This window comes from Monopterus albus, unplaced genomic scaffold (assembly GCF_001952655.1).
Source record: "Monopterus albus unplaced genomic scaffold, M_albus_1.0 scaffold215.1, whole genome shotgun sequence".
Taxonomy (NCBI): domain Eukaryota; kingdom Metazoa; phylum Chordata; class Actinopteri; order Synbranchiformes; family Synbranchidae; genus Monopterus; species Monopterus albus.
The window spans coordinates 803,274-816,637 of NW_018128095.1; the positions used below are offsets into that span (position 1 = coordinate 803,274).

At 40.0% G+C, this 13,364-nt stretch overlaps 1 pseudogene; it reads right to left on the reverse strand.

Moving 5' to 3' along the window:
- Positions 1 to 1,515: 1,515 nt before the first annotated feature.
- On the reverse strand, positions 1,516 to 5,450 carry LOC109971106 (uncharacterized protein K02A2.6-like; annotated as a pseudogene).
- Positions 5,451 to 13,364: the final 7,914 nt, after the last annotated feature.

Sequence of the window (13,364 nt, forward strand, 5' to 3'; positions counted from 1 at the left end):
GCTTTCGTCAACGAAAATTATGACTAAATATCGTCGTCAATGAACCTTTATCACATGACGAAAATGAGATGAGACGCAGCGTAAATGCTGGTCATGTAATCACTATAATTAAATGTTTAATGCAATATTGTTGACAAAAAAATGAGACTAAATGTGGTTTACAAAATAAAAACTATGATAAAATGTCTCTTTATTTTCGTTGACCAAAACGAGACGAAACGAAATGTTATAACGTTATTTCGTCTCATTTAGTTGCGTTATTAGTATTATTTTGCAGTATTTCTGTTTCCTGTGTCTTGCTTCAGGGGCTGCATCAGGTCTCACTGCACAGACGCAGGCGACATCACTTCCTTAAGCCCCACTCGCGGCATTATTTAGAAGATGACAATAAAGTTAAGTCTAACACAGCGAAAGGGATTGATGGCTGACCAGCCGGGGTTCGTCTTTGGGAGAAAAAGAAGAAATGACATGTGGAAAAACTTTCATTACATAGAAGTGGAAAAGAAAACGGAATGTCTTGTGGAAAAACAATGGGGAGAAATGGGGCCACAAAATCACAGGAAAAACACCATGAACCTTAAGAGACATCTCAAGGCATTCCATAATGAAACTGAGGTAAGTCAAGACATTAACGTAACGTTACTTTCTATTTTGGAAAGCTCACGCCAGCTCATGAGGCCAAATACTGTAACGAGTTTTTTCACTGACATAGCAATCACACTGAACTGAATTTGGCATCAACAACATGACTTTGAATACTTTATTCTAGACCAATCCATACATTTAAACAAATGGTATTGGCATTAACATGCCTGCCGAGACTACTGCTTAGACTACTTCTGTTTTGATTATGTAGACTTTTTTCTTTTACAGACAGTCAAATCACTCACTCAGAGGTTGATTTAATATGGTAAAAATCATAGCAAGGATTTATGCTACTTAATATTTACAACAGTTAGATTTTCCAGAGGCTGCATCTGTCCTGACACCGTATCTATTCCTGTGCTAGATTCCAGAAATAGCACCAGTGAAGCAAGTCCCACCCAAGAAGATGGACAAGCCACATAGTGCCCAGTTAAATAGAATTGCATTACTAAAAAGAGACAAGAATACAATTTTTATTGACTAAAACTAGACTAAATGTCATCAGTTTTTGTTGACTAAAACTAGATTGTGGTATCGTGAGGTGAAATAATAGAACTTAGGCGTCCAGGCTTCCAGTATACTTTACTTTAACTCACAGTTTCTATACAGGGCAACATCAGGTCTACCACCATTCCTCCCCACGTTCTTGCTCTGCGCCCCCTAAGTACACATATAGATATAAGAGCCACAAAGAGATCCAACTCCCACAAAGAGATCCAACTCCCTCTAGTGATTAACCAATGTTACTACTTGCAATATACACACGTCTTTATCTACTATACTACATCTCCCTCTCCTTTAAACTTGAAACTAGATCTAACCAAGAATATTACGTACTGTAGCAAAACACCACTCTTTAAAGAATATATCAACACCCACGCTACTAAACAACCGAAAAAATTAAACAAAGTCATTCAAACGAACAGGGGGGTGTCTCTCCCGAGTGAATCTCCGCATCTCAGGCTTTGCTGGCGTTTTGGTTGAAGGCGTGCACACTGGAACAGTTTCTGAACCAGAATCCTCCAGCACCATAACATCTATGTCCTCAGGTACCAGAACATCTTTACTCTTCGGTAACTCCAGGGACCTCAACTCCTGCGTCCTCATGAATTCTTCTTGTTGTCCATTGTTTCCCTCTGGCACCCGGTCCATGTTTACCCGCCTAGCTCTCACTTGATCAACATGCCTTTTTATGGTTTGTCCATTTTCAAGCATGACTGAATAAGACACAGGACCAGAAACCTTTCCAACAACAGCTGGAATCCACTTGGGCCCAAAGGAGTAGTTCCTTACGTACACTGGATCCCCTTGAGCAAAACTCCTGACCAACAAGGAATTATCATGACTTTCCTTCTGTTTCAGCTGTTTCTTTAGGACCTTCGCTTGAACATCTGGAAGTAACAAATCAAGGGTAGATCTGAGTTTCCTAGACATCATCATTTCTGCAGGGCTTGTTCCTGTAGTAGCATGAGGCGTTATGCAATAACTGAAGAAAAACCTTGACAGTTTGGTCTGGATACTGTCCCCTTTCACTTTATGCATCCCTTCCTTAAAGGTTCGAACAGCTCGTGCTGCCAGTCCATTTGAAGATGGGTGGAAAGGAGCAGTACGTATGTGCTGAATTTTTTTTGTGACATGAAGGCCTCAAATTCTGAACTGGTGAAGCATGTTCCATTATCAGACACCAGCATCTTTGGTAATCCAAATACACTGAAACTTTGACACAGCTTCTCTATGGTGACCCGAGTATTAGCCGACTTAGTAGGATAAATGTCTAGCCACTTGGAGTGTGCGTCTACCACCAAAAGCCCTCCGACACATTCATCATCAAAACCAACTCTTCATCCTGTTCTTTGACGTCCTCAGGCACAGGTAATCTACTTAAGCCATCGGCATTTGCATGTTGCTGACCAGGCTTATATACTATGTTGTATTCATATGCACTCAAACGCACAGCCCACCTCTGTACTCTGGGAGAACCCATCTGGGGAATGGGCTTTTTTGGATTAAACAAGCTTATGAGTGGCTTATGATCTGTCTGAATAGTGAATGAATGTCCATATAGATACTTGTGAAATCGCTCAATTCCAAACATGACAGCTAGTCCTTCTTTATCGAGCTGAGAGTATCTTTTCTCTGTAGGTGACATCGTCCTTGAAACAAACCAAAGTGGTCTCTCACTGTCATCCTCCATTTTGTGTGATAGTATGGCTCCTATACCATAGTGGGACGCATCACATGCCAAAACCAGTTCCTTATCAGCACTGTAGTGCACCAACACCTTCGCTGATTGCAAAAGTGTCTTTGATTTTTTAAACGCATCCTCCTGTTGCTTTCCCCATTTCCACTGCACCTTTTGTCTCAATAGCTCATGCAGGGGGGCCAACAATGTAGCCAAGTTTGGCAGGAACTTGTTGTAGTAATTCAGCATCCCTAAATACAGTGCCTTGCGAAAGTATTCGGCCCCCTTGAACTTTGCGACCTTTTTCCACATTTCAGGCTTAATGTTGACCTAAATGACTAATGATGATAAATAGAATCCACCTGTGTGTAATCAAGTCTCCGTATAAATGCACCTGCACTGTGATAGTCTCAGAGGTCCGTTTAAAGCGCAGAGAGCATCATGAAGAACAAGGAACACACCAGGCAGGTCCGAGATACTGTTGTGGAGAAGTTTAAAGCCGGATTTGGATACAAAAAGATTTCCCAAGCTTTAAACATCCCAAGGAGCACTGTGCAAGCGATAATATTGAAATGGAAGGAGTATCAGACCACTGCAAATCTACCAAGACCTGGCCGTCCCTCTAAACTTTCAGCTCATACAAGGAGAAGACTGATCAGAGATGCAGCCAAGAGGCCCATGATCACTCTGGATGAACTGCAGAGATCTACAGCTGAGGTGGGAGACTCTGTCCATAGGACAACAATCAGTCGTATACTGCACAAATCTGGCCTTTATGGACGAGTGGCAAGAAGAAAGCCATTTCTTAAAGATATCCATAAAAAGTGTCGTTTAAAGTTTGCGACAAGCCACCTGGGAGACACACCAAACATGTGGAAGAAGGTGCTCTGGTCAGATGAAACCAAAATCGAACATTTTGGCAACAGTGCAAAACGTTATGTTTGGTGTAAAAGCAACACAGCTCATCACCCTGAACACACCATCCCCACTGTCAAACATGGTGGTGGCAGCATCATGGTTTGGGCCTGCTTTTCTTCAGCAGGGACAGGGAAGATGGTTAAAATTGATGGGAAGATGGATGGAGCCACATACAGGACCATTCTGGAAGGAAACCTGATGGAGTCTGCAGAAGACCTGAGACTGGGATGGAGATTTGTCTTCCAACAAGACAATGATCCAAAACATAAGGCAAAATCTACAATGGAATGGTTCACAAATAAACATATCCAGGTGTTAGAATGGTCAAGTCAAAGTCCAGACCTGAATCCATTCGAGAATCTGTGGAAAGAACTGAAAACTGCTGTTCACAAATGCTCTCCATCCAACCTCACTGAGCTCGAGCTGTTTTGCAAGGAGGCATGGGCAAAAATTTCAGTCTCTCGATGTGCAAAACTGATAGAGACATACCCCAAGCGATTTACAGCTGTAATCGCAGCAAAAGGTGGCGCTACAACGTATTAACTTAAGGGGGTTGAATAATTTTGCACGCCCAATTTTTCAGTTTTTTATTTGTTAAAAAAGTTTGAAATATCCAATAAATTTCGTTCCACTTCATGATTGTGTCCCACTTGTTGTTGATTCTTCACAAAAAATTACAGTTTTATATCTTTATGTTTGAAGCCTGAAATGTGGCAAAAGGTCACAAAGTTCAAGGGGGCCGAATACTTTCGCAAGGCACTGTATGCTTTGAGCTCTGTCACGTTTGTAGGCGACGGAGCTTCATTAATAGCTTTCACCTTTTTCTCCACCAGCCTCAAACCTTCAGCATCTACTGTATGTCCCAAATACTCCACTTCCTTTTGCATAAAGCTGCACTTTGATCTCTTCAGTATCAACCTTGCTTCCTCCAGTCTTGTCAGCACTTCCTTCAGGTTTGTCAAATGTGACTGCTCGTCTACTCCACTCACTAATATGTCATCCAAGTATACTGCTATCATAGGTATGCCTTGCAATAAACTCTCCATAGTCCTTTGAAATATGGCAGGTGCTGAAGCCACACCAAATGGTAAGCGGTTGTAAGTGAAAAGTCCTTGGTGTGTGTCAATCGTTAAGTATTTCCTCGAGTTGTCATCCAGGAGTAACTGTTGATAAGCATGGCTCATATCCAACTTAGAAAACAGCTTGCCTCCTGCCAGTGCAGCAAACAGGTCCTGCACAAGAGGTATTGGATACTGCTCTAAGGAAGACACCTGATTAACTGTCAGCTTGTAATCTCCACATACCCTTACTGTACCTTCAGGTTTAAGAATAGGTACTATTGGAGCGGCACATTCAGAATATTTAACTGGTGTGATTATTCCTTCCTTCAACAGATGATCTATCTCTTCATCCACCTTGGCCCTCATAGCATAGGGGACTGATCTTGGTCAAAAGAATCGAGGGGTCACATTTTCTTTTACATGTATATGGGCTGTTACTCCCTTGAGTGTCCCTAACTCTTCTTTAAAAACTGTCTCATGTCTACAAAGTACCCTTTCTAGTGTCTCCTTTTTTGGAATAGCATGACCCTTAAGCTGTATTACCCCTAGCTCTTGATGTCCCCCCAGTCTAGATTTAAGACTTCCATCCAAATTCTGCCTAACAATGTAGGACCATTTCCTTTTACAACCGTTAGCGGTAGCATCTTTTTCTGCTCCGGTATTTTACGTTTACTTGTGCCGCGCCCACCACTGTAACGGCTTGTCCTGTATATGTCTCTAGTTTGATCTTGCTTGGTACCAATGCAGGCCTCTCTGTTTTATCCCACACGGACCTGTAAGTCTGTAGGTTTGTGATGGAAAGACTGCACCCTGTGTCTATTTCAAACTTTACTTCACCTCCACCTTTATTTCCACAGTGTAGGGGGCTACACTCCCAAGGTGTGCATCACTCATTTTCCCTAACTTGTATGTCAGACACCCTAGCGTCACGGTTTCATCTCCTGAGCTGGCGCTAGAGTCCTCTCCGGTGTTTTCCTGGACATTATGAGAGTATCTCATAGTTTTCATCAAAGTATGCTTGTGCCCTGGCACTCTCTTATCTGATTTACTTGTCAGCCGGCCTCTACTACGGCAGGCTCTTGCTATGTGGCCAACTTTACCACACGCATGGCATTTCTCGTGCTTGAATTCACAGCCAGCTGCAACATGCTGTGATCCCTTACATAGATAACAGGATGGAGTTGCTTCTCCACCCCCTCCGTTTGCCCCAGATGTTTTATTCACATTAAAACACTTTGCACTAGTACCGGGGTTCTGCAGGTCTTGGGCATTCTTGCTAGCTGCTTCCACTGAAACTGCGATGGAGAGCACCTTTTCAAAAGTTAGATTATCTTCTGCCAACAAGCGCCTCTGGATTCGTTCATCATTAATTCCACACATGATGCGGTCCCTCAGCATCTGCTGCAGTGTACCTCCATAATTGCAGTCCTGTGCCAGACGCCTCAGCTCTGCTACAAACTCAGTTACTGACTCACTGGGTTTCCTGGTGCGATAATCAAACTTAAATCTCTGCACAATTTCACCTCTGCCTATCAACGTCATCAATGTCATTGGCCGTAAAAAACTGTTCAAGAATTTCACAATACTCATGCCATGACTGCTGTTTGGCATCAAATTGAGTCACCGTTCCAATAGTCGCCATTGTGTGGCACCCTGCTCTCCCTCCAGCATGAGCCCGAGCTAACCAACCGTAGTCCTCCGAACAGCAGCGCCGACATGACCCACAGCACGGAGGCCTACATCGAGGCGAAGAAAAACCACCAGTCCTTGCAATGCCGTAGCCAACATCCTCGTCGCCAGAATATGTGGTATCGTGAGGTGAAATAATAGAACGTAGGCGTCCAGGCTTGCAGTATACTTTACTTTAACTCACAGTTTCTATACAGAGCAACATCAGGTCTACCACCATTCCTCCCCACGTTCTTGCTCTGCGCCCCCTAAGTACACATATAGATATAAGAGCCACAAAGGGATCCACCTCCCTCTAGTGATTAACCAATGTTACTACTTGCAATATACAAACGTCTTTATCTACTATACTACATAGATGAAAATAGTCATGGATAATTCTGACTAAAATAAGACTAAAATGCTCAGACTTTTAGTTGACGGAAACTTGACTAGACTAAAAAGACTATGAGCATGACTAAAATAAAAACTAAAATGACAGCTTCATACAAAGACTAGACTAAAACTAAAATTAAAACAGGCCGCTAAAAACAACTGTAGCACACACCCACAACTCACAGATTGCGCATTATGCAGATCCAAGCAGATCTGAGCGGAGACGAGAGGAGCCGAGTGGAGCCGAGCAGAGTTGGCCCTGCATGAATGGCCATGTTTTTTTGCTTTTGATTTTCAACGTGAATATAATACACAGAATGTGGACTTCTAAGAGAAAAAACTTGTGAATTTGGACACACACATACCTATTTGGTTGTTTTATGCCGTAAGAACATGCACGTGTTCATGCACAAGTGAACCGAACACATTTACCTAAATTCACACACACATAGACATGAATTGCATCAATATAACCTGAATAGTGATACACACTTCATCATTTTCATTCATTATTAGCAAGGCACCCTTGCAAAAAACAGTGAAATTTGGATGAAATAAACCCTAGGGTCTGAAAATGGTCTCACTGGACAATTATAAGAATTGCAAGTTGGGACCAATTAGTTCAAAATGCATTTCTAATGTTGTGCATTGCAGTACTCTATATTAGATTAAATTTGGAATCAAAAATAGCATTTTTAATGATTTTAAATGGAAGCAAATTTGACCCTAGGTCCCTTTATGTATGTATTTTTTGTAACTTTGCCATTTTAGCCTAATTTAAGGAAGTTTTTTAAAAATAAATATCCTGTGGCAAATTTGAGCTATATTCATTCAACACGGCCAAAATGGCATGAAAAAAAAAACCCCTAGACCTCAAATGTGACCCCAGGACCTCCAGAGGTTAACAGTTGGGCTTCTTATGCTAATAGCTAATAGTTAACTGTTTAGATGCTGCGTTGATGCATCTTCATAATTGCCAGCAGTGGATCATGCACATTTAACTATTATTGAATATTTGATACATGTTCAAGCAGCATCTAAGTGTATGCCTATATGGTTAACTACTGTATGTCCAGCACAAACACCTTTCAAAAATTAAAGCATTAGAGGTTGTCAGAAGGAAGGGCTGACTGATGAATTATATTTTCATCGCCATCGCAAAATGAGCACATGCAATACACACATTGCTTGAAACGCAATAAATATGAAACATTTTACTTAAACATGCCACAGTGTGTCTTGTACATTGTACATTGTGGCAGGCCCCCACAATATCAACACTGATCAACACATACTGATTTTAAAAGAAGTTAAATCTTGTTTCAATGTAGTGTCGTGCATAATTCATTTATGCGCTCAGTCCCTATGTGCGGTGCTTCATTTCTCTTTCTCACACACAAACACATGATAACCATGACAATCAACCATTTGTGTACAGCTCCTCTTCTCTTTGTTTGCTTCTTAGCACAACACTGTCAATTGCAGAGATCCTATTTTTCTAACATGTTATTAGAAAGGTAGTAAGGCTAACTAAGCTAATGTTAGAATATACGTAGCTGTTGCTGAGGTCAGCATACTTTACATAGCATGGATTTTTATGGAACGTTCTGCAAGTGGATACATTTAATTCAAATTCATAAATTCTGATGCTGAAAGTTTGCCTCCTCAGTCCAGGGAAATATCAAAAAACATGTGGGAAAGCTGATCAGTGCGATCAGTGTGATTAGCAATCCAGTTGATTCATTTCGTATATTTACTGGCTTCAACAAGTGCTGGTGAAGCAGCAAGAGAGAATCAGGAAGAGACAGATGTTGGAGAAGGGAGAGCAACACCCCAACACACTGCTGCTGTGGGAAAGACAGCTAGTGCATCAGGGATAGGTCATAGGAACAGCACAACAGCTACTATAAACTTACTATATTTAATAAAAAATATGAATTATAGTTTTAACATTCAATTAATTAGTTGGGTATTCATGTGTTTTTGTTCAATAAAAACAGGTTTGAAAAATGTTTCATTTCTGTACTATGGGCTATTTAATGTTTGGGTTCTATGTTAGCATTGTACCTAGTAAAGCAGAAAGATATGAGCTGTATAGATGTAAAGTGTATAAGATACACAAATATTTATTGCAAGTCATATCATCATTGCAATATTGATCACTGTTATTGCACATCACATGTTTTCCTCATATCATGCAAGGCTACAGTTTATTTGTCATGTTGTATAGCTTATTTTTGTGCTCTGGTTTCTTCAGAACTCCTAACACACTCATTAAAGTGCCAAAAGCGATGAGCTCAGAACTTAAGTGTTTTATTACAAACAGATGAAACGAAAGGCAAGAAAAATTAAAATAAAATTAAATTGTTTGGTGCTGTATTCATTGCTGTACTGCCTAGTTTGAACTCTAATCTCACTCTATAACCTGATATTTACAGAGGGAGTAAAGTGAAAAACATAAACTGAGTTTAATACAATACAAATGAAATAACAGTAAATAGCAGAACACTTACTTATAAATGTTGAGCATTTGTTGATACTTGTTAGTGTGGCCATTCAGTTTTATGGTCTTTTGTAGTGGCAGTCATGAAAAGGTGTTACGGTTAGTCCCCCTCACCAGGAGGGTGAGGGAGAACAGAGGTAGGACTCAAGATAGCTGACCCAGTTGCTAGGAAAAAACCGGAGGTTTAATGGTTGGCAACACAAAAAAAGGAACAGAGTCAATGAATACGTACATATCACCAGGGCTGAGCAAAGACGGCTGAGGAGAACAGGACAAACAGGTACAAAGAAACTAATGGCAGGACTCAGGAGAGCAGGAGGATGAGGACAGACAGGTGAATAGAGAGGCTAACCAAGAGGACAGGCGAACAAAAAGGATATCCACAGCACAGGAACTGTCAGCTTGGATAAAAAAAAGGTAACATCTGGCTAACCGCATGGACAAAAAAACAAAAAAACAAAACATAACCTACGTACAAAATGTGATCCACAGCACAGGAACTGTCACCATGGAAAACAAATGATGTATAATACCACGACAATAGGTCTGTTACGGGGTATGCGAGTTAGGTACAGTAAGTACTTTGGGTAACGCAAGTTCAGTTACGTAATGCTCCGGCTATGATGGAGCATCTACCAGAGGCATAAATAAGGTAGGGAAGTCATTACACTAACACACCCCAGCTGTGTGTGACAACCCACAAGTCGCTAATTATGAAAAGTAACACAGCTGAGGCGCGGATCCCACAAAAAAGAGAGCCGGAGAGAAAAAAGTAAAAGAAAGGCAGGTTGCGCCGAGCGGACCTGACAAAAGGTGTTTTTGATAAAGGAATAAAATCATCATAGAAGCTGTTTAAAGACATATGTAAATAACAATTAGAGTGTATAATAAATAATTACATGCAGGCAAATATAGTTTATGTTCAGCTATTTCTATGTCAGGTATTCTTCTGGAAATCATTTAATTTAACCTCTGTTTACTACATAGTATTCTTGTAATGTTTGACACTGGCTGTAAGTAATTGTGTGTCATTAGATGGGTTTTGATGCCACATTGAAAGTGTTATTTAAGATGTAAATATGAATTTGTTTAAAAATATATATTTAATAAATCAGTGCACAAAAATTAAGGCAGCAGCTTTTTGGTTTTAGCAAGTGCTGACCATGTCTTTTTTTTTGTAAAAAAAAAAAGTTCTGTTTAAGTTCATTTCATCATTTATTTGATGCTGGATTCAGATTGGATATTGTAAAATTAATTACTCTATGCTGTTTGAAAAAGGATGCATTTATGCAGCACAGTGCACCCTGGTCTTTGCAAGGTCCCAAGTATTGTAGGCAACGGCTGACATTTCAAAATTCTTTATTAATCTTTTAAGCCAGTTTGACCTTGGGCCACTATATTTTTATTATTGAATGTTTATAAAAGAGATGCATTAATGTTATATCTTAAAAGAAACTGAGCCCTTAATTTTTTTCATTTAGGGGTGCAAGTGTCCTTAAAGATAAATGTTAGCATAGAGCCTTGTATTAGGAATGTGAGGCTCATAGAGAGAAGGAGAAAAAGAAAGTGTCAGGGATCAACAAGAAGCTATTGAGAGGAAGAGACAGCAAGACACAATGGGAGAGGAAATGATAGGAGAAGGAAAGATGGGCAGCAAGGAAAGGAAAATGAACCCTGTTCAACATCTTAAGGTATCACATTCATTCTCTAAACACATTTTATCTGTATATTTTTTTTAAATATCTGTCTCATTGCAACTCAGCAAAAATTTTGTACCCTGACATCCACTACAGTTTACAAACTAACTTCTGAGTACAGTGGCTGATATTGTGGCCGTAATGAAACCTAAATTTGTAGTTTTTATTTTATTTTACCACGAAGTCCCACTGAGATCAAGATCTCTTCTTCAAGGGGGACCTGGCTAAGGTAAGAGCAATACAAATTTACACCATATTAAAATTCAACACATACAACACAAGTACAAAAAATCCATTCACAAGATAAAAACAATTGTCTCTCCTATAAACAGCAACATATAAATATTCTTCAGAGGAAAGCTACACACAAATTCTGCTTTGCAGTCCTACTTATATAGCATCAAGTGAGCTTGACATTTATAACTTGCACTTGCAAATGCGAGTCTTCTTCTGTAATTTATTGATCACTATAAACACACAACAAAAAATGTTTTGCCTTTAAGCTGCTCCCTTAATATGAAAACTATTATTTTTTTTCAGTCCAGGACCTCCTCTTCCCATACTGACATGCTGGGTCCATCACTAAGTGATGTTCTGGGACCTCATAATATACAAATTAAGCACTGCAGGAACCTCTATACTGTGTCACCTGACTTCCTCCTTTACTTATGTCATAATTACTATGACCACTAGAGGTCCCCCTAACTATAATTCATCACTGATGGCAGTAATAACCTGCTGGCACAAACATACTCATGAACCATGATAAATATAAAATACTCTGCACCTGTCCCAGTAATGTTACAAGCCTTGTTGCTGCTGTCCCTCACTACAAGCTGTGCAGGGCTCACGTTGGGAGCAGAAATAATATCATCCAATCTGAGGTTGCCAGACATCACTGATGCAAAAATTGACCTAAATCTTAAAAAAGAAACGAATAAAAACAGCATGCTACTGGCACCAGAGACTTTGTGTGAACCAACCCTACCAGATTGGTTACTTTATTACTAGAATCCATAACCTTTTAAAGGCCCGGGACAACTCTATTTCTCAAACAAAATGAACAACTGTAATGGTTTTGGTTTGGATTCCTGTATATGCTTTTATTTTTCAGTCATTTCCTGTTTCTTGCCATCTCACCAGCCCCGTCTTTACACAGTAACTGACTGCACATGTATCTAGTGATAATGTGATTTCACTGTGTTAATTGTAATATTAATGTGCAAGCAATGATTACACCAGAAAAATTATTTGGGCACACCAGTGCAAGGGACTCTTGTTAGCAAACTGCTGTGTGGAAATCATTCAGGTAGCAGCTTCCCGTTTTTAGCTAAAATGTCAAACTGTAGATCATATCAGCTGTCACTAACTAATGTTTCCTAGGTTTGCTAAGAAAACTCATAGGGCTTGGATTAAATACGCAAATTTAATACTTGACTCAGGCTAGATAAATTTAGGGACACCAGTGCCCCCCAAAATAAATGTCAAACATACAACCCTACAATAATTTTAAATAACTTATTCTCTCTATATTGCCATATTGCTTCCTTAACATATTGCTAAGGAGCCTGGTTGCCATGCATGGCTTTTCCTATTTGTTTTTGGGCATGAAATTTTTTTTTCATGTTTTTGGACCCTCACTAGTTTGGACTTCTGCTTGCATTATTTAGACAAGACAAAGTCAGACACAGACCTGCGCCAAAGCCACACAAACACATTTAAGACCAGCTAACAGATGTTTTTATTTTCTTTCATTGTAGAAGGTACTGTGTATATATATGTATTTTTTCATAATCCTTCTGAAACCTCTGCTGCTTTCAGGGGAGGTGAGGGAAATGAGACCTGACATGGCTCCGAATGCTAACATTTGTAAGCATTTTTGTGTTAACGCCAAAAGCTTCTGGAAATGTTTGTGTACACCTGACATCCCAATGCCACTGGAGCACTACTGATTACAGGTCTTCACAGGTCCAAAACAGGCCATGAAAAACAGACCCGAACCCATTGTGCATAAATTCATTTTCAAAAAATAGAGACCTGATCCGAGGAGGACCCAAACTCTACCAGACCCGACCTGATCCAAAAGGCGATCCACCTGAACAGACACAACTAAAGGCCACACTGATGCCTAATTAGATCAAACAACAAACAGGAGCAATGAAAAAGTGCAGTGATATGATATGAGATTATATGATATGATATGAGTGCAACGTTCAGTTTCCAGCTCCTGCAACAAAAAAACATGCTGTGACTTACCTGGCAATAAAAAGGAAAAATGTTTTTAACAGTTTAAT